The sequence below is a fragment of the Mauremys mutica genome, chromosome 13 (assembly GCF_020497125.1).
Source record: "Mauremys mutica isolate MM-2020 ecotype Southern chromosome 13, ASM2049712v1, whole genome shotgun sequence".
NCBI lineage: Eukaryota > Metazoa > Chordata > Testudines > Geoemydidae > Mauremys > Mauremys mutica.
The window spans coordinates 8842396-8869087 of NC_059084.1; the positions used below are offsets into that span (position 1 = coordinate 8842396).

At 44.0% G+C, this 26692-nt stretch overlaps 1 protein-coding gene across 2 annotated transcripts in view; it reads right to left on the reverse strand.

Annotated features, from left to right (window-relative positions):
• CDH4 (cadherin 4) overlaps positions 1-26692 on the reverse strand; it is a 627456-nt gene that overhangs the window by 337832 nt on the left and 262932 nt on the right. The gene's annotated exons all lie outside the window — the stretch shown is intronic.

Here is a 26692-nt window from a genome sequence, read left to right on the forward strand (position 1 = left end):
AAAGATCAACTCAACTCTATGCTCAGGATACTGAATCTACTCTTTGTTACACCAGAAAATCAGAAAACAGTGCACTGAAGTCAATGGACTTACACAGATTTAAAGTAGGTGTAAGTGAAGGGGGGAAAATTGCACCCCAGCATAGAGATAACACCACACATTGGCTTTGAATACTATTCATTTTTTAACTTGGGGAAATTTTGTCTAATTTCTCCAAGCATGGTGCAACAGGAACACCTGCAAAAATGCGCAGTCATTCACTATGTCTGCAAAACTCTGCCTTTGCGCATACAAACTTGGTAACTGCACATGTTAATGAATGCAATCATAAATTTTGTTGGCAACACTGTCAGAAGCTTTGTAAAGCTTTGGCCCTATGTTATGAAGCAGCAGATGCTTGTAATACAGACATGAAATGGCTGCTGCAAGACAGCAAAGTCACCACTTCCCCATGTTTGTTTTCTGGATTATTCTGAGAACACAGATGAAAAGATACGGCTCTCTTCTGGTAGGCCCAGTCCTGTGAGTTATGGGAACCTTGTCTCTCCCACTGAGTGCACTCAGCACTTTGGGGGCCATATGAAAGCTGGGACTGAGAAGGCGGGTAGGCCTATGTCTCTCTTCTCTAATTTGAGAAGTTCAAGGTTCATTCTGAGGGTGAAATTCACATTTCCTGGGAAGTCACAACTACAAAGAAGCCTTCTACCATCCACCGTGGACTTTGCTAAGAACAAACACTTCTGTCATAGGAAATAATGAGACCTAAACTCACTGCATTTGTAGGGAAGTATGCATAACAGTCAGACCATTTTTCTCCCGTCCCGATCTCTTATTTTCCCTGATCTTATTATATTCATTGTAATCGTTTTGTAATACTAGTGAGTGGTTCTGTCATTATTAAAAAAACACATTAAGTGAATCCTCCAGCATTCCACCTTACAGAATACTGAGTAGCTGTTGGGGCATTATTCCTCCTGAAAGGTGCCCTTTTCTTATGGCGCGGGTGGTGAAATCTTCCCCTGCCAAATGTTTTCTCTCCACTCTCCTATGAAGTATGGAGATAAGCAGGACGACGCATGGTGTATTGATTGCACAGCCCTATGAATCTGCCTTCAATTGTTTTCTCCTCTCAATATTAGGATGCAGCAGTGACAAGGCATATAGAACCCTGGGGAGGGAGGTTATAGAGCAGCACACCTCTCTCACACACACAAACACGTTTGTCTTCACTGCAGAGAATACCAGGGAACCCAGCCATAATGGAAAAGTGGCTGGGCGCAGCTGGAGGGAAGATGTGTGTCCGGAGGGACTATAACAGTAATAACACTTGGTACATTTACAGCATCATTTGGCCGAGGATCTTAAAGTGCTTTGACAAACAAATTAAGCCTCACAAGACCGATCTCGGTTAGCTAAGTAGTACTGTGCCTATTTTTTATGGTTCCAGTCTAGTGCTCTATCCACTAGGCCATACACACTCATGCCTCCTGGAGACTGTGGACTATATGCCTTTAAAAATACATGTAACCTTTACTCAGCAAGATTCTGAGAGGTCTTTTGTGTCCTCTCAGTCAAACAGCTCTCCTTTGCTACTTGCCACCTGGTTACCTCGCTGCCTAGTGCTTAAAGTAGATGGAAACAGATAGGGAGCTCTCACTGCTTCATACAAGGAGGAGGAGAGCTGTGGAGAAATGCTGCTACTCCAAGCCAAGGAGTGGAGAGTGAACTTTCCTCTGCTTTTAGCAAAAGGGGGGGTTCCCTTCCCCCCTTACTTTTAGCTCTGCTTCTTCCAGGAGCTAATGCCTCATCTCAGCTCATGGGTCTTTCTTATTAATTATTACTTGTATGACAGAGCTGGAAGGTCCCATTGTCCTTGGTACTGTACAGTCATATAGCTGGTGAATCTTAACTAGCTGTTCACAAGTTCTCCCAAACACACAGATTGATTTCTAGTAGAGGCCTTGTCATGTTCTCTCTCAGCTGCCCATGGTATTTGTTCATATTACTAAATGCTGCCCAAGTAGCTGTATTAAGTCTGTGTAAATCAGTACTCCGCCTTACCACAGGATATCTAAAATGTACCTTCTGTAAATGTTCTTAATGCACTGCACCAACTGAAAACAATCACACATAATATCGCTTTCCATTAGATTAACATTCATCTCTTTTTGTATGCTTTAACTATGTAATCACATTGTTAGTAGTTCAGTTTGTACCCATTAAGATTTGTTTTAGTGTAATGATATTTTGAGGTCCTTGAGAAAAGGTGAACAATGAAGATAGTCTGGTAATATATCAGCCTCCTTATTACCTGCCCAGAATTGCAGTATAAAAGCATTAAGTGCAAAAAAAAAATGATACGTTCTTACTGTATGAGAATGATCACAGGGGCTCATCCTTGTATGAACAATGGAAAATAGAAATGTAGAATTTCTTTACAAGAAAATAAAACTATTCCATAATAACAAAAAAAAATAAAAGTCAGTGGAACTCAGCTTTACCTTAGCTCATCATATATCTGTCCATGAACTACAATGTTGCTTGCAATGTTACTGTAGTCTGGAAACTCAAATTCATAATTCTGCTAGACACTAAAAACCATGCACTCATTACAGAGACTGGTTTGATGGCTCATTATGACAATCTAACACACTGCACTGTCTGCTAACCCTTAATTGCCCACTTCATTTTAAGTGGTCTCCTACAGCATGTGTAAACTCTTATGCTTAACAATCTAGCCCTCAATCGCCCACTTCAAGTGGCCTCCCACAACAGGTGTTAACCCCTTATGCTTTGAACAATCTGTCTCAACTTGTATTTAGTTCAGACAGCCTAGCTGTCTTCTCCAGACCTGAAGAAGAGTTCTTGGAAGCTTGAAACCTTATACCTTCCACCAACAGATGGCCTAATAGAAGATATTACCTCACCTACCTTGTGTCTCTCGTGAACTACAACGTTCAATTAACTTATTAACCTATTTCATCATGGACTCATTATCTTTACTTTGAAATCTGATCTAAGTAGTAGTACACACCTGGAGGCATTCTGCGCCAGAAAATTAAAAATTCTGCAATATTCTCCAAATTTTATTTGTCAAAACAACACTACATAATCATGCCAGTTTCAATTATTTTGGTAATTTGTTTCAAAATATCTGTCAGCAAGTATGTCTGTAACAATACAGACACACACACAAATTCCCCAGGGAGTAGAGAGTTAAAGAAACGCCTATGACAACCCGGTTCCTGTTTCTCTGCCCTCTTTCCCCCTTCCAGAGCCCAGACATGGGACCAGACAACTGACAAACAATCCCCCACGTAGCCCAGCCGTGATGTGCCCCCCACAGCCAGTACACCCAAACCCTCTCTCCACAGAGCCTAGCCGTGGGCCCCCCCGGGCCAGATACCTATAACCTCTCCCCCCCCAGAGCCCAGACATCCACCCTCCTTTTCCCAAAGCCCAGGGATCCAGAGGGAGGAACAGCCTGATGCTTGATCCCAGGCATGGAGTTTCCTGTGTGCTGCCCTCTCCTTCCCTCAGGGCATTCTGAGAACTGCAGCTGCCAGGAACCCTCTAACTCCCCTCTTCCCCCCAGCAGTGTCTTCTATGTGTGAGCTGGGCTCTGCCAAGTCCTGTGGCCATAGGGATGGTCAGCATCACTGCAGCCCATTTCTGTGGGAGAAAGGAAATTCTGCACACATGTTAATTTCTGCAAAATTCTGCATTGCGCAGTGGCGCATAATTCCTCCAGGAGTAGCATACTGTATGCTAAATGGTGACACATTATATATATATATATATATATATATATATATATATATATATATAATGTATATATATTAAGCAGCAGCATTAGCATTTATTCTGGCAGTGTAATCACTTGAAAATCATAGGCCAGTTTTTCAAAGGAGCATTCTAGATTGCATCCACAAATTTGCACACGCAAAAATACTAGTAAATATGCACATAAAAGAGCACTTCTGTGTACAACTGCATATTGTGCATGTGCAGATGTGCATTTGCACGTGTATCTGTGTTTTCACATGCATAAACAACACAAACAAATTTCACTGGAAACATTTCAAAGTCTTTGTTAAAAATCTGGCTCAGTAATTCTCAACACAGGTGAAAAATATACAAACAGTTTCTTAATTAAGGATTCTACCAGCCGAAGCACTCCCCTTCAACGTTAAGTTCTACACTTGTGACTATGATAGGTCGATTCTGCTCTGACTCACCCCAATGTACAGTAAATCTAAGGTAAGTGCACTGACCTAGCAGATTCACTTCAGTTTTACACCAGTGACATGAGCATAACATAGCCCTATGTGTATCAAAATAAAGTTATTCTACTCCTGCCTCCATTATCACTTGATGCATTTCTGACATATAACAAATATTGGCTTTAGTCACCATACACACTGCTGATGAGAGAAATGCAGCAGACGATTGGAACCTAATTGTTAAATGATGTTTTTGATTGTCAGAAAATTAATGGCACACTACAGGCGGTGTAGTTCACATCTTTGAAATATGGATGAAAGTTCCAAGCTTTTACACAAAGCTTGTTTTAATAAATTTGGTCTATACATTTAATTTTTTTTTGAAAGAAAGAAAGAAAGAAAGAAAACTTTATATGCACATGCACACACAAATTTCAAAGAGGGTGCTGTTTTCCAGCAAATTATATGAAACGTAAAATTAACAAAATGTAAATAATATAAACAACCTAAATTAAATATTAAAACAATACCATAGCTGAACGAGTGAATTTTATTTTCATAAGAGGCTGAAACATAAAACCATTCTTACCAATGCAACACCCAGCTGTTTGGTGTTTAGCATCAGAATAACATTATTCTAGTGCAGCTGCTGTTATTGTTTGCTGTATTTCTGCCAACTTGTGGAAGCCAGAGATGTTAGTCTAGCAGAGAGGGACAGCTCTGATGAAAGCTACAGTTTGACAGATGCTCCCATCAACAACTTTGTTACTCTGATTGACTACATGGTATTTTAGGCAAATTAACCTGTCCAAAAAATTCTTTATTGCTATGCTTGTGCACAGATGGAAATATGAACTTCACAATTCTGGGTATGAGCTTAGCAATTAACTGAAATGTTTCAATAGACTAATGAACTTTCATTCAAAGCATGCTCTCTGTCAGGAGGAGAGACAGGCTGTGTTTGAGGAAGTGTTATAGAATGTCAAATAGATCTTGACAGCAATGCTACTATGAAATTTGAAATATGAGAAAAATCACAGAAAGAAAATCATTTAACACCTTAGTAATCCAGAGGGATCCAAGCTAAGCCTTTATTATCTAAATCTGAAATTGTAATACATTATACATTCACTCACTGTAATTCATAACGTATATAATCACAGTGCTGCAATCACTAACATTGCTCAGTTTTTAATGGTCACCCTTTATTACCACAGGAAAAAATATCAAGTGGTGACATTTCTAAGAAAGTTATTGGAGATGATGTTAACAATCCAACCTTAAAATTGCAGTAATCACTGTCTGAGTCCTAAGAAACTATTAAATAGAAAACCCAATTAAAGCATAACAATCCTGTGCACTGAAATGGAGGAAGAGAGAACTAGCGTTATCACCGCTCCACATGGATACATTTTAAAAAATGTGCTATCTGGGAAATAAATGTAACCTTTTAGGGTGCGCTGGAGAAGAAAGTGTACAAAAAAAATGGGGGTGGGATCGAAACTTGGTTTGGAAAACCCAGAATGACATTTCTGGGAACATGTTTAAATTATGCATCAAGCACTCTTTATAGAGTAGCACAGCACCAGTCCAGTGTCCTATATAGGCATTCCACCCTCCCCCAAAATAAAAGCCACTGGGCCAGATTCTGAAGCCTAGTTACAACCCTTTCGCACCAATCTACTGGCACAAGGGGGGCATAATCTGGTTGCAAATCACCATCAGAGAAATCCCATGCTGGTGCAAATCTAAATCCAGATGTAGGGAGTATGTTGGGGTGTGGTAGTGTAGAAAGGGGCAAAGGCAGAGTTCTGCTCCATTCTCACTATACGGACCCTTCCCTGTGGCAGTAAAGGACCCCTCAGGACTACCCAGGGCCATTCATAAAGCCTTGGCTGAATCTGGCCATGATTCTGCAAAGCTCTTAAATTTGTGTTTAACTTTAAGCACATGCTTAAATCCTGTTAACATCAATTTAAGTGCATGTTTAAATACATTGCAGGATCAGGTTTGTAAAAGTTTTTCTTTTTCTCTCAACACTGTCAATATACAATCAGGATGTATAACATATACGTGTTTATATGTATTAAATATGGCATATATTACACAGGCTGTATTAATACTCTCAATCTTTGGATCAATAAAAACCGGAGCATGCTATAACTTTAAAATAGGACGTGTCCAACGGAAATATTTCCAGTGCACTTTGATTCAAATTACAGAACATGCAATTTTTCCTCAATTGTGTTATTTTGTCTTTGTTAGAGAGGAGCTAAATTCTCCATTCCATTATGTACAGCCTTGTACTTAATCTTGGGGGAAACACTGCACTGTGACAAAATACACTTTTGCTACACAGCTTGTAAACAGCTTGACTCTTTCATAATAAAATATTAAAACCTAATGTTGTAGTTTGTTCCCTCTAAGGATCAGGACTCAGAATAGCCCCAAGCATGTCAAACATGGATTGGAAATACTACATTTTAAAACCAAAACAAGGTGTTAACTCATGTACTTTGTAATAACATGATCTAAAACCCTTGCAGAAATCTTTATAATATTAACTATCCGGTGAGTTAATAGCTCTAAAATAATCGCTGACGTTTAAAGGAAGCATTTGGAAGACTAATGAATCTTAGAATGTAAAACTACTGTAAAGCTTCTGATATTTAACCTTACAATGAACATACTGCTGTTCTTACACATGATGTGCAATACTCCCATTGACTTCAAAGGAAATAGGTTGGGGACCACCATTTATTAACTTCTAACACGGACAACTCCATAGCACAGTGGTCTTTGTTAACATCAGAGAAATTGAGTCAAATTTTGCCCCAATACGCAGGGCCGGTGCAAGGATGTTTCGCGCCCTAGGCGAAACTTCCACCTTGCACCCCCCCACACCTCTGCCCTGAGGCACCACCCCCCGCGGCAGCTCCTCACCCTCCGCCCTGAGGCACCCCCCCGCCCCAGCTCACCCCTGCTCTGCACACGAGCACCCCGAGCACGCCATGGCTGCTTCACTTCTCCCACCTCCCAGGCTTGCGGTGCCTAACCTGATTGGCGCCGCAAGCCTGGGAGGCGGGAGAAGTGAAGCGGCCACAGCGTGCTTGGGGAGGAGGCGGGGCAGGGGTGAGCTGGGGCGGGGAGTTCCCCTACGTGCCGCCCCCCCCCCCTTACTTGCTGCAGGCGGCCCTTCCCGCGCTCCCCTGCCCCAGCTCCCTCCGCCTAAATGCCGGCGGTGACCGGGGTGGCCGAAGATCCGGCCGCCGTGGTCACTGCCGAAGAAAATGGCGCCCCCCAAATGCCAGTGCCATAGGCGACCGCCTAGGTCGCCTAAATGGTTGCACCGGCCCTGCCAATACGTAACTCCACTCTGCTTGCACTGGTTTAACTGAGGGCAGAATTTGAACTTTACTTCAGTGTACTCCCTCAGCTGCAATCTTTCAGTGCCTGGGATATAATTCAAGGCAGCTTTTGGCTTGGATATAAATCATTTGATGAAGTTTTTATGTCAATGTTCTTACTGAATTGACATATGCATCTTATTTCTGTTCTTCCTGACGTTATGCCCATACCAATAGTTTCTGGTAGCATCGTAATTAGGTAGACCATTATTGTGAGCAAGACAAGCAGCATACTTACTTATCAAATTTTATGTAAAGAGCAAGTTGGTTATATGTGACAAACTTATACATGTTCCCAATTTGTGCCATCAAACTCTGGATAGAATTATGCAAATTTTGCAATTTCTGTTTCACAGAAGTTTGTATGAACTTGTTCGCACCAATTAATTCCAGGTAGTTTCGCACAATGCTCCTGTCCACCCAGTGGAATTAGCAGTAACTTTGCCTGAGCAAGGAGCAGAGTTCAGGCACCTTATACCTAACAAATTCTGTACTATTCCTACTAAACTACTAAGATTTAACAAACAGCTAAAACCTTATTTCAGCCAAATCCAAATTCTGAATATTTCTTAGACTCCTGGGACATGATCCAGTGCACAGTGAAGTCAATGTAAAGACTTCCATATACTTAATGGGTCACTGGATCAGGCCCATGGACAGTGTTCACATGAATCTTCCCGACACCCATTCTGGAAAGCTGGTTTAAAATATTTGCTCAAATTTCTTAACAACTTGGCCAAGTTTATAAACTTAATTTTTAACTCCTGACAATGACTTTTTGCTCCCTGCGCCTGTCTCATGATCTGTAGCATGAACTCCTATGTCCACACAGAGTCCCAGTAACTCCACACTGGCTTCTCCTGATGCAGGATTGGGGTCTAAATAGTCACTCAAAATAAGATCAAGTGTTTTTCAGTGAGCATTCAAAGTGGCACTTGCAAAATATATTTGTGCATGCCTTTGCATTTTTCACTCTCTCTGAAAATTTAGTACAGACGAATCTTGGACGATGTAATGACATTGCTCCGGATCCTTCACTATCATCATTGCAAAGCAGCCTGAAAGCTAGCTAAACCAGCTCCCTGGTGGTTCTGCCCAGTTGGATGGCGCTGAGTTGACATTATGGCTCCACACTGCCTCTTCTCCTAGCATACTGGCCAGGGCTGGAGAAAAAGGGAGTAGAGAACACAACTATAACAGAAATAGTACAGAGCTTCACTAGCAGAAAGTATAAGGTCATCTTATGCTAAGATCAGGATGATATTCCTGGAAACACATGTGGCTGACAAAAAAAAGATCCTGCATCCTGGAATTCAGCTAGGCCTGTGAACACGGTATTAATACTAGTTAGCTAGAATCTCTTTGTCTGTCAAGGCCGGGTCATAAAACAGGGGGAAATGGACAGATAGCTTCTTGACTGAGCAGGTCAATTACTTTTGTTACCTAGGCTCATACACCCAGCAGTATATCAGTATTTGTGGTCAGATATCCCCTCTTAATTCCGGAATGAACAGCTTGTTTTCTGAAACAATATATTATAGTAGAAGTTAATGGAAATAGTTATTGGAGCAACTCTCAGGCAGCTAAGATGGATGCTGTTAAGGGGCTGGGAAAAAGCCCTGCTTGCAGTGAAGTGGAGGTAAGAGGGTTGCTGAGGTAACTGCAATCAGATAGCTTGATCAGAGGCATGACTGGGTTCGCTAAAGTCCACAGAAATTCTCAAGAAGGCCTCTGCGAAGACAATGAGTCAGCTGCTGCTTTTATTCTGACTGTTCCAGGAGTTTTCCTATTTCTTCCTCTATTTTACTCACATTCCACAGATGGAAGGCTTGGTGAAAGTCCGGAGTCTGGTATTTCCTGCACTACTGGGTACACAAGAGTGTACAAAATATTTTACACTCCCATAATATAGAAGGTAAATAAAGACTAGAGATTTGCTGCCAGCAGAAGAATTGAGCGGAACTAGTCGGAACATTTTCAGTGAAATGAAATTTCACCAAATTATGCTCTTTCATGAAGATGTATCAGTTTTGACAAAGTTTCTGTTGGAGATGGGGGGTGGGGGAAAGAGGGAGGAGAAAGACCCCCCCACACACACACCGCACTCAGCACATCCCAGGCCAATGTCCTAATCATCATGCTACCTACCCACACATCTTCCCAAACAGGAAAATTCAGGATTCAGTCAGAAAAGATACAACTCTGTTTTTGCAAATATGTTCAAAAGGTTTTGGAACAAAAACAAATTCTGAAACCTTAAAAGTTGACATGACACTGAATTGTCATCATCTGGTCAACTGTAGACTTAAGACCTCATTTCAAATAGATGGAACAAAAGTACCAATAGGGGAAGTCCTGCATGTATTTTATCATGTTTTGGGTTGTTGGATGGGGGGAGCATATGGAACAAATTACTTAAATGAACTAGGTATAGCCAAAAAGGTTTTAAAATAGTGGCTAGACGTTTTCTTAAATCAATCTGGATTTACTCTTCAGGAGTCTGAGAGCAGTGTACTCTAAACCTGTAGAACATTTTTCCTAGTTTCAACTATTACTTAATTGATACTTCTGCCTCATTCTCAAACTTCTCTATTCTCTTTAAAAATGACAGATGTAACTTCCATAAAACCTTGATTTGATTCAAGCCACTTGCTAAATTTATTGCTAGCATTTCCAAAACAAGATTAAGGAACACCCTGCCAACCTGTTCATAGCTTAAACATAAATTGTACTTCCCGACACAGAAATTAAATGTGCTTGCTGGATAAGGTGGCCAATTGTAACAAGATTTATATTAAGTGCAAATCTGTGACAGACCAGCATAATGAGCAGTCTTAAGTATTTATTGCTTTTTTTAGGACACCTCGCCAATTTCACCTTTGCATTTGATAATAATTCATAAAATCTACCAGATTCCATTTTCCTGTATGAACAATATAACGTGAAGAAAAATAGCTTTGAGCTTCTATTTGAAAATAAATCTGATCTGTATCTCTTTACTCGAACTATTAACTAGCTAAACAAAACTCAGCTAGTATTTAAAATTGCCTCACTAAAAATACTTTCATTTGATTCCTTTCTCACAACAGAGTTTTTAATTTGCTTTATACATTATTTCAATTATTGCATCCACATTTACACCGCAATGATTATCACGACTATTTGTAAAGAAAGTTTCCTGCTGACGGTAAGAGTGAAATTGTAAATCTGGCAACTCTTTCTTGGCTATTATCAGTGTCCAGAGAGGCTGTTTTAACTAAAGATCTGACAATGTAAACTTTTTTTTTTAATGTTGAATTTGTTTAAATCAAATATTTTTACTAAACTTTTAGCAGCCAGATCCTGAAGTCTGAACCCACACCAAGTTCCCTTCAGAGCAACATGGTCACTGTTAGACCCACGGGACTTTGCTCAGACCCTGCTCCTCCTCTGACATGCCTCTGCATCAACTCTACATCTTATGATATCAGGATGAGCAGCTTGCAGAGCTACAAAATTATCCTGCCCCTCTGGGGCAGAACTGCAGCTCTGCCCCTACATTTAGGGTCCTCCACAGCTGCAGAGGAGAGAACGTGGTTGTAGCCCAGGAAATCCACCCGCTGTATCTCCATCATCTTATTTGGAGACTTGCCATTTGCTCCTTTCCCAGTATTGTGCAGAAAGTACCTATTATAGATGCGGTACAAATTACTGGGGGCTTCTCTTTTACTATTTACCACTATTTATGGTATTTGCAGTATTCCTTACCCTTGGAATGGAGAATTATTACAAACAAAGAATCAGTTAGGGCAGTAAACGACACATTTTTAAGGACACCTGCTGCATTACATTTATTGAAATGTATGTTTTGTTTGGAGAGTCTGTTTTTGTCCACTGTAAATGACTGTCTCTAATAAGCCAATCCCTGTCCATAGACTACAATAAAAATTTTCCTCATTAGTGTAAAGTGAGTGGCATTTTTAACTTTCGTGGGGAGAGGCATTGCAAGAAATAAGAGATCAGTGTCTGAGAGCTAACTGCCTGCTCATTACTGCTGCCCTCACTGTGCTGCTGTGTGGTAGCTCAGCAGCAGCTCTGAGAACGGACCTGTGATAGGATGCACAGGAACCAAACCTTCCTGTTGGCTAAACGAGAGCTTGAAATATATACCAGAAGAGAGTTATGGACCCAATCACTGAGGCCTAGTAGCAATGCCCCATCACTGCCATGCCAGGGCCAAAGAAGAGGGATTTGTACCAAATCCTAGCCTCTTCTTTGGCCCTGGCATGGCAGTGATGGGGCATTGCTACTAGGCCTCAGTGATTGGGTCCATAACTCTCTTCTCTTCTCCCAGATGTACCACTGGGAGAAGAGAAGAGTGCAGGCATCTGGTATATATTTCAAGCTCTCATTTAGCCAACAGGAAGGTTTGGTTCCTGTGCATCCTATCACAGGTCCGTTCTCAGAGCTGCTGCTCTTTCTGTTTGCTCTTTCTCTGAACCGCATTTGAGGGCTTTGCATAGAATAGCCACTTCTGGCTAGCTGATTTCTGATACTTCTGAAGCCCCATCCCTCTGTCAGCTGGAAAGGAGAAAGAACTTTCTGTTGGTACTCCCTCCTCCATGGATACTGAAAGGCAAAATGTAATTATTCAAATTGCACTTTTGCCAAAATGCCCAGGGCTAATATCTCTCCATTTGCAAAATGTTGCCCTTAACAATTCCGAGGGCATTCATCTCTTGACAGAGAGAAATGTCTTTGGAGAGTCATGCAGCTTGTACAACTCAAAAGCAAATTGAAAATTATTATAAAACCTGTTCCACATTTTTCATTCATTAAAACCGTGTGCGCCACGTTATTTCTCGGCATGATCAACTCTGCCTGGAAGAGCGAATTCTGTGACCATTAGCTCCATCTCCTTATCTTTCCACACTGGACACAGTAGTTGTCTGGCTTTCCTCCACTTTGCCAGATGTCCTGGGGACAAGACAGGATTCCATTTTGGCAAGGATCATGACTGAGGGAGGAAAGCTTGGGTGAGCAGCAGTGAAAGAGCAGAGAACGTGTGGGGGATGGGAGGGAGTTTAGGAGGAAGAGTTGCCATTGCTACCTCCTGCCCTTCCCGGAAAAAACAGAAGCAATGGCTGGACAGGCACCAACCTAGGGGACCACATTTCAGAGCTGTGGCTCTTGGAAGTAGCCAACAACACAGGAGACATCATGCTGTGTGAGCCTGCCTTTTAATCACAAGTACCCAAAGCCTTCCCTTATATCCAGACACCCAGATCCCAGGACAATATCACTGGGAGTGTGGAAAGAGGTTAGTAACCACAGAACAAGCTCTGTAATCTACAGCAGGAGAAGAACAGAAGTATGGGAGGAGGGAGCTGAGGAATGAAAGAGAGAGTCAGCTTTGACTTCGGTTGCACCAAAAAACAGTTAATTTCTTAGGATCCCAACACCTACAGCCAAGCACCACGAAAACTACAGGATGACTCATTTTCCTTGCATTTTACCAGATTAAATCACATTTCTCTCTACCAACAGATCAAAAAAGAGCCGAATGACTCACTCAAAGGAGCATAGCGGGAACAATGAAAACAACAGGCCAACACCAACCAGCATCTTGAACAACGGTCTGGAGAACTAAGAAGCTCAGTTACATTTTTTCCTTTGTAAGAGGAGAGCTACAAGCGTACCTTAAAGGCGGCTTCTCATAGCAGAGGAAATGGCAAACGTCCCATGCTGCAGCTTGGCTGGCCTCTGTGATTAAAGTAAGCTCCCCTTTGGGCCAGTTAAGTGGGCAGGACTGCACCTGGGCTATAAGGGATCAGAGGGAGTTTCAGTGAGGACAGAACTGGAAGGGAACAGACCTGGCTGAGACAGAGCCAGGAAACTGGAGGGAGTGAGAAAGGCTCCTGCAAGAAAGACCCCTTACATCGGGGGAGTTTGGAGACAGGAGCCCAGTGAGCAAGAGGCTCCTGTGGCAGGGCTGCCAACTTTCTAATTGCACAAAACTGAATACCCTAGCCCCGCCCCTTCCCCAAGGCCCTGCCCCCACTCACTACATTCCCCCCCTCGGTGCTCACTCTCCCACACCCTCACTCACCTTCACTGGTCTGGGGAAGGGAGTTCGGGTGGGGGAGAGGGTGTGGGTTCTGGGATGGGGCTGCAGGCTCTGGGGTACAGGAGGGGGGTCCAGGCTGCAGAGCGGGGCTGAGGAATTTGTGGTGCAGGAGGGGACTGCAGGTTAAGGTAGGGGGTTGGGGTACAGGAGGGCGTATGGGCTCTGAGCTGGGGGTGCAGAATCTGGGGTGGGGAAGGGGAAGAGGGGTTCAGGGTATGGGAGGGGGTTCTAGGCTGGGAGTTGGGGTGTGGGGGGGTGAGGGCTCCGTCTAGGGGTGTCGGCTCTGAGGTGGGTCTAGGGATGAATGGTTTGTGGTGCAGGATGGGGTTCTAGGCTGGGGGTTGGGATGCGGGGGGTGAGGGCTCCAGCTAGGGGTGTAGGCTCTGGGGTGGGTCTAGGGATGAGTGGTTTGTGGTGCAGGATGGGGTTCTAGGCTGGGGGTTGGGATGCGGGGGGTGAGGGCTCCGGCTAGGGGTGTAGGCTCTGGGGTGGGTCTATGGATGAGTGGTTTGTGGTGCAGGAGAGTTCGCTGGGCTGGGATCGAGGGGTTCCAAGGGCAGGAGGGGGATCAGGGCTGGGGCAGGGGTTTGGGGTGTAGGAGGGTGCTCTGGGCTGGGATCGAGGGGTTCCCAGGGCAGGGGGGGATCAGGGCTGGGGCAGGGGGTTGAGGTGCGGGAGGGGGTGTGGGTTTTGGCTGGGGGTGAGGAGTTTGGGGTGCAGGACTGGGCTCTGGGTTTGGGGGGGCTCAGGGCTGGGGCAGGGAGTTGGGGTGTGGGTTTGGGGCGCGGGCTTACCTCAGGCGGCTCCCGATCACCGGCGCAGGCTTCCTACCTCTCCTGGCTCTGTGCTGCGCCCTGGAAGCAGCCAGCAGCAGGTCCAGCTCCTAGGTGGGGGGGCAGGAGGCTCTACGCGCTGCTCTTGCCCGCAAGCACTGCTCCGCCCAGCCCCCATTGTCCACGATTCCCAGCCAACGGGAGTGTGGAGCCGGGGCTCGGGGTGGGGACGGTGTGCAGAGCCCCGTCACCCCCTCGCCTAGGAGCCAGACCTGCTGGCCGCTTCTGGGGCACAGCGTAGTGCCAAAACTGGTAGGGACTAGCCTGCCTGAGACCCTCTGCGCTGCTGACCAGACTTAACGGCCCGATTGGTGGTGCTGACCAGAGCCACCAAGGTCCCTTTTCGACCAGGCATTCCAGTTGAAAACCAGACACCTGGCAACCCTATCCTGTAGGAAGCCCTGACTGGGTTTGGGCCTAGGGGCCAGAGCCTAAAGGCTGAGCTCCAGCTAGGAAGAGCTGGTAGGACTGGCTATGGGAACAGAGTTAGTCACAGGAAGAGCTCTGGTAGTGATAAATGCCAGAGCCAAGTACAAACTTTGTGTTGTGGTGATGGACTTTATTTTGGGACCCTGAGGATTATTTTGAACTGTTTCTGTTATTAAACTAGCCCCAGGCCAGAGAGAAGACTGCATGCAGTTCTTAAGGGGGGAAACAGAGGCAGGGTACCGCAGAGCGACCTCTGGCCACAAGAGGGCACTCAGGAGATGACCTGCTCTCTTACGAACCAATATTTCAGCTTCCTGTGGCTTTCACTGTTTTTCTTGCCACTGTTCCCAGTGACCGAAAATATTTTTTTAAAAGCAAGCAGTAGGAATTGCCAGACTGGATCAAACCCAGGGTCCATCTAGTCCACTAACCTTTCTCCCACAATGGCCAGAACTAGATATTCCAGAAGACGCCATAAACTCTGTTGTAGGCAGTTACGGAACAATCTGCCAACAGGGAAAGTTTCTTCCTAACCCCCATTAATTAAAGTTTGTCTTATGCACTGAAGTATGAGGATTTATTTCCCTTCCAAAACTCCAGTGGCGGGGGAGGGGAAGGATATTTTATTTTTTAGTACTTTCTGTTCTACCTCTGGATGTTCTTATTGTCCATTTAAAATGGCCAATAGCTTTTGGAATCTTGCCGGTGACATATTGTGTCAGTGAGTTCCACAGGCTAATTATGCACTGTAGAAAATCATTTCCTTTGGGCTACCTGAATATCCCCTTATTCACAACCCAGGGAAAATAATCCATTATAAGTGTCAGGCATTCATTATCCGCCTCCTAAATGAGCTGGCTGTAGTTAGAAACATGGAATTAAAATAATTAGCTAATATAGAGGCAATGTGTTCTTAAATTCCATCTAAAAGATTTACTGAAGGTATTTTTTGGAGGGCTACATACATCTTGGTTGCATAGACCCCCCTCCCCTTTCCACAGCATTGTTGCACCTAGGGTGACCAGACAGCAAATGTGAAAAATCGGGACAGGTGGTGGGGGGGCAATAGGAGCCTATTTAAGAAAAAAGACCCAAAAATCGGGACTGTCCCTATAAAATCAGGACATCTGGTCACCCTAGTTGCACCACACTGAATCACCAAGCTGTTCTAACAGCCAAGTTTTAAAGTGCATTTTTGGACTCGACATTCTGCCTTCCTAGCTAGTACATGTAGCTCAATCATAGCTTCCTCGGGCTACTTGCAAATAGATACTAACCAGAATATGAACTCTGGTGAACAGGCTCTTTTCAGGCTCACTTGGAAAAATCTCACAAGCTCACTGCTGTTTTCCCCCAAGATTCAGGAGCAAAAGGAAGTCTTAACACTGCCAATACTTATACATTAACTCCAGTTGTTTTATGTGAAACAGAGAAACACACACACACAAGTGGGAACACACAAGTACATCCCAGAACAAAAATAGCATATTTAAGGGATTAATTTCATTTTTGATCCTAGTGATTTCTGTGTTACATTCATTAATGTTCCATCTCAGCTACCGTGCATGGACAGACTCCTTCGTTATTTTTAAATAAAAAGATGCAGCTTGAACACCATGTGGAGTTTCCCAGCCACTCACTCCTCCATGAGCTAAGTGTAGCGACATCACTTAAAGCAAATTGTGCCCTCTCTCTGCCCTCAGCCAACAGACACTGAATTTTTATGTGAAAACATTTTCAGGGCTGTTCTGCATTTATTGCCCTCCTGTCAAAGAACAGGGGAAATCCAGACCCCAACAAAGTTCAGTCTTTTCCACAATTCACTCTCTGAATTCAGTCAACAAAATTAATCCATGCCCAGCAATTCTGCAGAGTACAATAACAACAAGCTGGTTACACAGATGGGGATGCATTTGGAATTTAAATGAGTTCCCGTTACTCTTGCTCTCTCGAAAACTACACAGTGCTGAAGGACCCTATCTAATGCTTTTTAAACACTGGAAAAAATATCAATTTTTATAAAGTATTTTAACCCCTCTTCTGTTCCTATGATTTGTCCTCCCAAAGGAAAGAATATTTCTTGGAATTTCTTTTGCCACAAATAAAGGCATTCATCAAAGATACATTTTACTCTGGTTGTCTTGACAATCCCTTGTGATTAAATGGCTCAGAAATAAATACCTGCAGTTTATCATACATTTAGAAAAATAATGAAAACATGAAATTTTTGCAATAGGCTCAATTATTCCATCTTAGACTCATAGACTTTAAGGTCAGAAGAGACCATTATGATCATCTAGTCTGACCTCCTGCACAATGCAGGCCACAGAATCTCACGCACCCACTCCTGTAACAAACCCCTAACCTACGTCTGAGTTAATGAAGTCCTCAAATCGTGGTTTGAAGACCTCAAGCTGCAGAGAATCCTCCAGCAAGTGACCCGTGCCCCACGCTGCAGAGGAAGGTGAAAAACCTCCAGGGCCTCTGCCAATCTGCCCTGGAGGAAAATTCCTTCCCGACCCCAAATATGGTGATCAGTTAAACCCTGAGCATGTGGGCAAGACTTACTAGCCAGCACCCAGGAAAGAATTCTCTGTAGTAACTCAGATCCCACCCCAACTAACATCCCATCACAGACCACTGGGCATATTTACCTGCTAATAATCAAAGATGAATTAATTGCCAAAATTAGGCTATCCCATCATACCATCTCCTACATAAATTTATCAAGCTTAGTCTTAATTCAGTCTGTTCTGCATTTTTTGGTAGTAGTATTTATAGTGTGGTAGTAGCAAGCAGCCCCACTCATGGAGCAGCAACCCCACTGTTCTACCCACCGTACAAACACAGAACAGAATTATTGTGTGTTTTCTTCTTTAAGTTGCTTTCGTATCACGTATTTCTCCCACTTTGAACCCATGATATTTAATATTAGCAGGAATGGCTGGCAGTCAGACTGTAGTAGCTTTTTTACTGCGGAATAAGCTTGAGCCAGTTACTAAAGAGCTCCTTTTTATTTACAATGTTCACTAAAGTACAATATATTATTCCCTTGTTTTCCCCTGCCTCCAACCAGTGAAAAGATTATTCAGAATCTCACCTTAAAAAAGGCAACCATGGTCCATTCACATGGAAACTTCTGTTCAGTTACATTTTGAACCCAAGTCCATTCATCCACCTCTAAGACCTCCTGAACTGCAACATCAGGTTGTATATAATTAACATGCCTTAGACTCCCTTACTTCCTGTTTCGCTAGGGAACTACTAAAACAGTGTTCATAAGGTAGGTTCTCACTCTGTTCCCAGTCATTCTTACTCCTTACATTCTTCTTTGAGCACTGGCCTGCTAAACCCTTGGTTGTGAGTTCAATCCTTGAGGTATCCACTTAGAGATCTGGGGCAAAAATCTGTCTGGGGATTGGTCCTGCTTTGAGCAGTGGGTTGGACTAGATGACCTCCTGAGATCCCTTCTAATCCTGATATTCTGTTCTATTCTAAGGCATGGTATAAGTTTTACAGATAGATGAAGGAGTCTTCCCATTGAGTTCAATAGGAATTGGGTCAGCTCTTTAAATAGATCATTCAGATATATCTGTACACAGACAGACCCATAACAAACAAATACACAGCCTGATCTCAAGAGGGGACAGCTACTTACAAATCCCATTGACCTTGGTGTATTTTGAGAGAGAAGTAAAATACGGGATTGAAATGAAAAATTAAATAGGAGAGATCTGAAATAATGCCATTAGCTCTCCTGGTGAAGCTAAATCTTGCAGCTTTTATTCCTGTTGGTCAAGCAAAACTCCCATTAGTATCTGCAGAATTTGGCCCTAAAATTATGCCCCCCCCCAAAGAAAGAAAAAGCATCCCACAATTTACAGCCAGCATTTTTATAGTAAAAGCTGAGCACCACTCATGGTGGCAGCAGAATGCTTTCCAAAACCAAAATATTAAATCACATTTTCTCTGAAATCTTGGCTTTGGCAATGAAAGGGATCCTCACTCTCATTTGCTTGGTTCTTCCTCATGGGATCCTAGCGCTCCTTTCCACATTTCCTTGTAAAGAAAAAAGGAAGAATTGTGGTAATTTAATACTTCTTTATGAACCAATCTCAGCTTTTCTGTATAAATAACTAAATGCTCTTATTAGGCCTAACACAGAGAGAAATACATGACAATACTGTGTCAGTGTGAAATCTTTGGAAAAATCAACTTCTGTCTCTCACTCTTAGTTTTCCAACAAGACTCTGGTATTTTCCCCTGCACTGTTGTTTTGACAGCAGGGCCACCAAAGAATCAAAAACAGAAGAGGACTGCCCTCCCCCCTTGGGTGTCGGCACCCGTCTTTCCTTCCATAACCAACATATCCAACTATTGCATTCATTTCAGTACAGCACATACCTATCAGACAAATTCTGCTGCTCCACTGGGGCTGTTAATTCAATTCCAGCAATCAATCAGCAGGAGCAGAGCTGCTATCACTAATACCTCTAGGAAGTCTGGAGGTATATACCTTCCTAGAGCTGAGAGTCTTGACAAACCCAATACATCATGCCACCATTTTTGTGTCACCGGGCTAGTCCTTTCCTTATATTTCTAATGCACCTCCATTGCTTTTAACCGAAGATTGGTCCAGGAGTTATCTGAAGAAAACTGCATTTCTCCAAAGCACCTATGACAATGGGTCAATTGTGTTCTTGCCTAGACCTGCAACTTCCACTGAAATCACTAGGAAATTGCATGAAGACAGGGACAGAACTTGACCTAATGCATATTGTTTTCCTGCAGTTTTATAAATTAAGTACAATAAAGGGTCATGCACTAGTGGTCTGAGCACAGGACTGAGAATCTAGAACACCTGAGTTTGAATCACAGCTCGCGCAATGCCCGCTTGTCTTGGGAAAATCACAATCCTGCCTCTGTTTTGCCAACTGTGAAACAATGATGATAATATCCATTATCTATCTGAAATTAATATGTTGGGGGTTATGTATTAGTTTCATAAATAAAACAACACATTTGAGTAGGACCTACAGAAATGTTTGAGCTATTGTTATCCTTTTCCATGATGTTATCCTTTCCTATAAGCACCCGAAACCCAGTCCTGCAAGCACTCGTTCTTGATTCTCCCATTGATTTCAATGGCATTTCTATTCACAGAGTGCTTTCGGGAAGTCTCCGCGCCTAGATCTACAATTAGCATCATCAATGGTGTTGATCATCAGAGCAGCACATCATCAATGGGCAAACACATAAGTATACAGTGGAAAATAAAACTTGCAAAGTGTGTTGGAAAAATCCTATAATGGAGGAACAAATCAACATTTGCCAGCAATGCTAAAGGATAAAACCAATGAAGAAAAAACGTTATTTAAGTTTCCCATCCTATATTACAAACAGGAATTTAACAGAAAAACACACAGGTCTATATTCATATATAAATGTGACTCCCTCCTTTTAAACCCACATTTTCAATGAGGAAGAAAGACCACAAGTGAGTGACTTGCTGATTGCAGTGTGAATTTAAGACTTGTCTAATCATTGCTGATAGGGACGCTTGTAATTTCAACAGCTTCAATTAAAACAAAAAACAAACCCAAAACTTGACAATGATCATTGGGTCTTCCAGAGTCGCTTGTAATGTGCACTATTAACCGGCAGAATTTTTGCTTGGTTTGTTTTTATTTTTGTTTATTTAACTGGCTTCAATGGTGATGATAATACATAATAAGGATAAAGAGTATTCTGCATCAGGACAAGACATGAGTGGTACAGTATACAAGAGACATGGTGTTAAGCTCAAGCAGAACCCTATCAGCTCGAGACATTTTAAATGGCTTTCTGGAGAACCTTAGCCCCATGAAGGAGCCTATGCTGGCTACCCAAAAGACCCAACGTGCATGTAGGGGACACTTCCCTGACTGCACAGGATGGAGTTGCAGAATGGCTTATGCATATGTACACTTTGCTCCTGGTCCCTCCCTATCCCTTCTGCTTGAGTGACACAGGGAGCAGGAGTTATCATGGCTCTAAAGCTGCTTAGCAACTTCAAGAAAAAAGCAGGAGACACCCCCAGCCTAGGCTATAATCAACCCTGTTGGCTAACTTATTTCCTCAGGAATCCAGCCTTCAAGTACTGCAAATGTGGATAACAGTTTGGACTAAACTGAACTTTTAGGAGTAGACTGGGGCCCTTGGATTCTACGCCAGGTACATTCCGCATGTAGAAGCAGCAGCCCCTGTGACACTGACTCCACTTTTCTTGGCCCAGAACACAGAGTCTTTTGCAGAGTGAGTGATCCACACAGAGATAGGAAGTGACAGGGGTGTTACCGGACTGCTCTCTTTGTATATATGTAAACAGTTAGTTAAAAGATAAGGTACCAATAGATAGTGCTCAAGAACATGTTGTGGTTTTGTAGGACCAACCCCCACCCCCCAAAACCTTATTGTGCACCCTAAATAGAGAATGGGAGAGGGGGACAATCTTGCCCTACCAGTGTTGAAAGGAATTGCTTAGACACTCCTTTAAGAGGGCACATTGCAGTATAGCTTAACAGGTATAATTAAAATAAAATGTTACTAAACATGGTGCAAAAATACATTTTTACTGGAAGTTTCTATTTAAAAAAATCTTCCCCTTCCCCAGTTTCTTTTGCTTCTTTTTTAAGCAAGGCATGAGTCTCTGAAGCATTTTAACTGGACTGGATCGGGGATGGAAAGGGTGAAGAACTGTGAGCTGACAGTCTTGTTCTGGGCATGATGCAACATGTACAGAATGGACTGGATGAACCTCAAGTGCGCAGCTGTTTACTTTACAATTTTATTTTTTAGATTCTGAAAGTTTGTGATCTAATTAGCCATTTTATTTTATAAAAATACTTTTTGGCACCAGCAGACTGTAAATGACTCAAATGTGGGAGGATGGATGAGTGTGCTAGTATGAGTGGGGAGTAATGTGTGTTCAACATGAGCATTCCATTTCATTTTCACAGAAATTTCAACCTGAAGGCAGAGGCAGATTATGGGTTTGTGGGGCCCTGGGCCAGAGAAGGTGGGGGCCCCTCCCCACCCCTTCAACCTGCAGTCCCCGCTGACCCTCCCAGCGCTCCTGCCAGGGAGCTGGGTCGGGGCACGGGGGAGCATCGGGTAGGTGGAGCAGGGCAAACCCCTGTGACCTGACCCCGCTCCCCAGGAGTGCTGGGTGGGTGTGGGGAATGGGGCCAGCCCCCACACCCTGACCCCACTCCCTATGTGAAATGAGTAGATGGTCTCAGATCCCATTCCTGGCACAGAAGAGTCTTCAAAACAAAAGGCCCGTGTGCTTTTTGATGGTGTTAGTTACCAATCTTGGCAAAGAGGCCAGGGATAAAATAGGCATAAAGACTAACATATCTTCTTGCACCTAGAGCTGTTCTCTGATAAATATCCAGAAGAGGTGAAATCCTTCAAGTCAATGTCAAAACTCTCACTGACTTCACTGGGTCCTGGATTTCACCCAAGATGTCTGGATAAACAGAAACTTTTTGTCTCCAGTGCAGTCCAGACAACTACTTTTACATATCACCAAGATAAAACTTTCTCCTGTGTGCAAAGAACTTGCACATGGCGTGGACAATGCTTAAGTCCCACTTAAGCTCAAAATAAAGTTTAAGTGGGACTTAAGAGACACACAAGCCCTGGACAGGGTCTCTGCAGAGTAACAGCATGCCCAATGGATTAAAACCTGCTCATCACGCCCTCTAAGCACAACACATACATCAACAAGGAAAACCATCTCAATTAAAACAAATGATCTGACTTTGGTGCATATTTTATTCATTATTTTCACATGATAAAAGCAATGCATTAAAGTGTAAATTAGCTATAGATCTTCTGCATAGTTAAAATAATATATCTGATCTTAATTCACAGGGTCATTCCCATTGGCTGAAATCCTAGATTTATCTAGAAGGGAAAAAAGTTAATTTTAGAGTGAGAGTTTATAGGTTTATTTATATCCCAATGGTCTGTAGAAAATATAATTATATCATATAATGATCAGAAACACTAATTATGCTGGGATACATGTCCCAGGGCTGCAGAATTCCATTGGGAATGCAGTATTATTATCACTCAGTGACATAATATGATTGCATTAAAAGCCTAATTCATGTAACCTGAGGCAAAATCATTACATTGGAGAGCACCTTGAAAATGAGTAAGAAGCACTTTTTAAAAGGCTATTTAATGCAAAAAGTGCTGAACCTTGTCTGTTTGCTCTTGTGAGCGACAGACAGAAAATGTGGCTTAGCTTCAACTGACAGTGGTTGATAATGGGGATAGAGAACTTTTTCACTTCAAATAACCATCTCTCTATATAATATATATACACTTTGATGACACACAAGCATAATTCTTCATATTTTTAAAAAAAATCTTAGTATGTTACTTAGTACTATTATTATTTGTATTACAGTAGCACTCCAACTGAGATCAGGTCCTCGCTGAACAGGACACCGCACAGCCGTATAGTCCTTGCAAACTAAATAGGCAAGCCAAGGAAAGAAATAGTTCCGTTTTGCAGGTAGGCAACTGAAGCACAGGCAGTAATCGGTAGAGCTGGTAGAAAAAAAGCGGAATTTTCAAAATTTCCCAATGAGAAACGTGACAAATTTTTGTGAAAATCTTTCCCATCTTTTGATGAGCTCTGGTAACTGATTTGCTGTACATCACACGTGGAATCCGTGCCTGAGCCAGGAACTGATCCCCAGGCAGCACCTTAACTACAAGCTTCATCTCAAGCTTCTTATTAAGGCCAGTGACCCTTCGTTACTGTTAAGAAATAAAATATATTTCATAATATGCTTTAATGTCTTGATCGTGATTGGCAACAGCTATGCTGTGTGGGTGCACATGTATTCTCTCCAGGGTTCTGCTGAGACAGATGAACAGGGTAAGGAAGCTTGCACAATCGCTTTCCAAGGGGTACAAGCTTTCTGGATAAACTGAGGCTCTCAATCTCCAGCACCCTCAAGCCAGCCCCAGGGTTCTCATTGCTTAATGAGGCTAAGCATCAATTCACACTTACTTCCTCCACTTTCACAAAGCCTGGTGGGCAAAGCTCTCAAAACTGCAATGAAAACAAAGCACTTTATTGTTAGATGCCAAGGGCATCTGAGATAGGATGTTCCGTAAACTGATACACGTTTTTTCTTTCAGAGTGTAGGGGTGTGTGATGTGTGGGCAAATAAACCTTTTATTGAAATTCTTATGTTCTTAAAACAGACAAGTAATTCTCTGTACTGTGAATCCACGGGAACTGGAATACATTTCTCTGAGGTGCATTAATGATGCCATATCTGCTCTCATATATGCTGTGTAAGAGTGACTTCCAGCTGAGAAAAGCAGAGCATGCTGCAGCTCCTGCTGGTAAAGTCAGATGGAGGATTTCCTTTAGCTCATTTGGCAGAGATGAAGGCCCTGATTTTCAATTTCAGTTGAGGTGGCACGCAGATCATACGTAAAGGGTCAAATGATCAAAACCAGGGCCTGAACTGCCTGCTCAAATGTGCATTGAACACTGTGCTCATGCCCACTGCAAACTTGCCATGTTCTGAAATAGTTTTCCAGAACCGGTCTTGAAAACGGCTTCAAGTAGCATGGTCAGGGTGCCTAGTCAGCTTGTCTTGAGGTGAGTTTTCAACAGTGGTTCTCAAACTTTTGTACTGGTGACCCCTTTCACATCGCAAGCCTCTGAGCGCAACCCCCCTTATAAATTAAAAACACCTTTTTATATATTTAACACCATTATAAATGCTGGAGGCAAAGCGGGGTTTGGGGTGGAGGTTGACAGCTCGCAACCCCCCATGTAATAACCTCGCAACCCCAAGGGGTCCCGACCCCCAGTTTGAGAACCCCTGGTTTCAGGGCCGCCCAGGGGGGGGGCAAAGGGGGCAATTTGCCCCAGGCCACGCGCTCCGCAGGGGCCCCCAAGAGAACAGCGGAGGCTCCCGCCTCCGCCCCTCTCCTGGAGCCCTAGCGCATCAAGTGGCGTCCTCAGACAGCGCCGCAGCGTGTCTCCGCCGGGGCCCCTGAGCCCCGCCCCGCTCAGGGCTGCGTGGTCAGGGGGTGGGGCTGGGAGCTCCGGGCTGAGCTCAGCTGCCTCCGCTCGGTGTGGAGCTCCCAGCCCCGCCCCCTCCCCACGCGGCTCTGAGCGGGGCGGAGCTCAGGCCCCTCCGGAGACACGCTGCAGCTGTCGGGCGAGGCGCTGAGACTCCAGGTGAGGAGGGAGCCGGGGGTAAGAGGCCGGGGCCGGGGGGGTTGGCTAAGGGACAGGGAGTCCTGCAGACAGTCAGGGCACAGGGAGGGGGCAGAGGTTGGGGGAGCGGTCAGGGGGCAGGGAATGGGGGGGGTGGATAGGGTCAGGGCCGCCCAGAGGGGGTGGGGCAAGAGGGCGCAGGAGCTTCTTCACTCCTGGTCTTCGCCAGCGGGGGGTCCTTCTGCTCCGGGGCGGAAGGACCCCCCCACTGGCGAATTACCGCCGAAGCGGGACCCGCCGCCGACGTGCAGCCCGGTCTTCGGCGGTAATTCGGCGGCGGGGGGCCCTTCCGTTCCGGGACCTGCCGCCGAAGTGCCCCGAAGACCCGCGGCGGGGACCCCCCCCCGCTGCCGAATTACCGCCGAAGACCTGGCTTCGGCGGTAATTCGGCGGCGGGGGGCTCCTGCCATGGGTCTTCAGGGCACTTCGGCAGCGGGTCCTGGAACGGAAGGGCCTCCCACCGCCGAAGACCCCGGGCCCCCGGAATCCTCTGGGCGGCCCTGCCTGGTTTTCAACAACCTTCTGTCAAATACAAAGCACTGTACATCCTGGCTGGCACCTGCTAGCAGTGCTGTGTTACCTGATACCATTCTCAAGATCAGTTGTTGGAAACTGACTGCAGAACCAGGGCCAGTTTCCCAGTGGGGATGCAGCCTTAGGCACACAATTAATTGCATTGCATGGGTTTACATGCACAAGTTCAGCAGCCAGTTTTGGCCCACACCAGCTCCTGCCAACAGCTGGATTTCTGCCCACCATTTGGCAAATGCACTTTCTGTCATGGGTGAATCCAGTACATGCTTCTTATGTAGCACTGTGCCTTTTAATTTAAGAAACCAACAACACATTACTCTCCCACAAAAACATCATGAGCTGTATTCAGTATTCAGATACTAATTCTGGACTGAATTTAATCAACTGTCTTGATTTACTAAGCTGTAATGCCTTCTAAAGGAGAGTAATACATTCTATTCTATAAAAGGTTTTTAAACCACACTCATCACCGTAGTATCCGAGCGCCTTTCAGAAGTGCATTAAGCAACGTGACTAAACATCTGTCACATGTTGTTTGTTCTCTCCGTCTCTTCCCAGAGGGAGAAACATGTGCGGTGGGGTGTCTTGTTTGGTAGGTTCTGGGTTTATTTTTAAATATATAAATATACCTGTTGTGTGTCTATGTTAGAGAAGGCAGGGGCAAAGAAATGTGCTATGCATTTGGAGTGAAAAGAGGTGAGATTTGCGATGGCCCTTGGGGGAGTTCATTCCACAGTCTCAGATCACCTCCAGAGAAAGCTTTGTCTCCCACTGCGGTCTGGGAATTAGCTTTTCCCTCATCTGGTGCCCCCTTCCATCAATTGCTCATGCTATGGCTCCTCTCTCCATGACTTGGA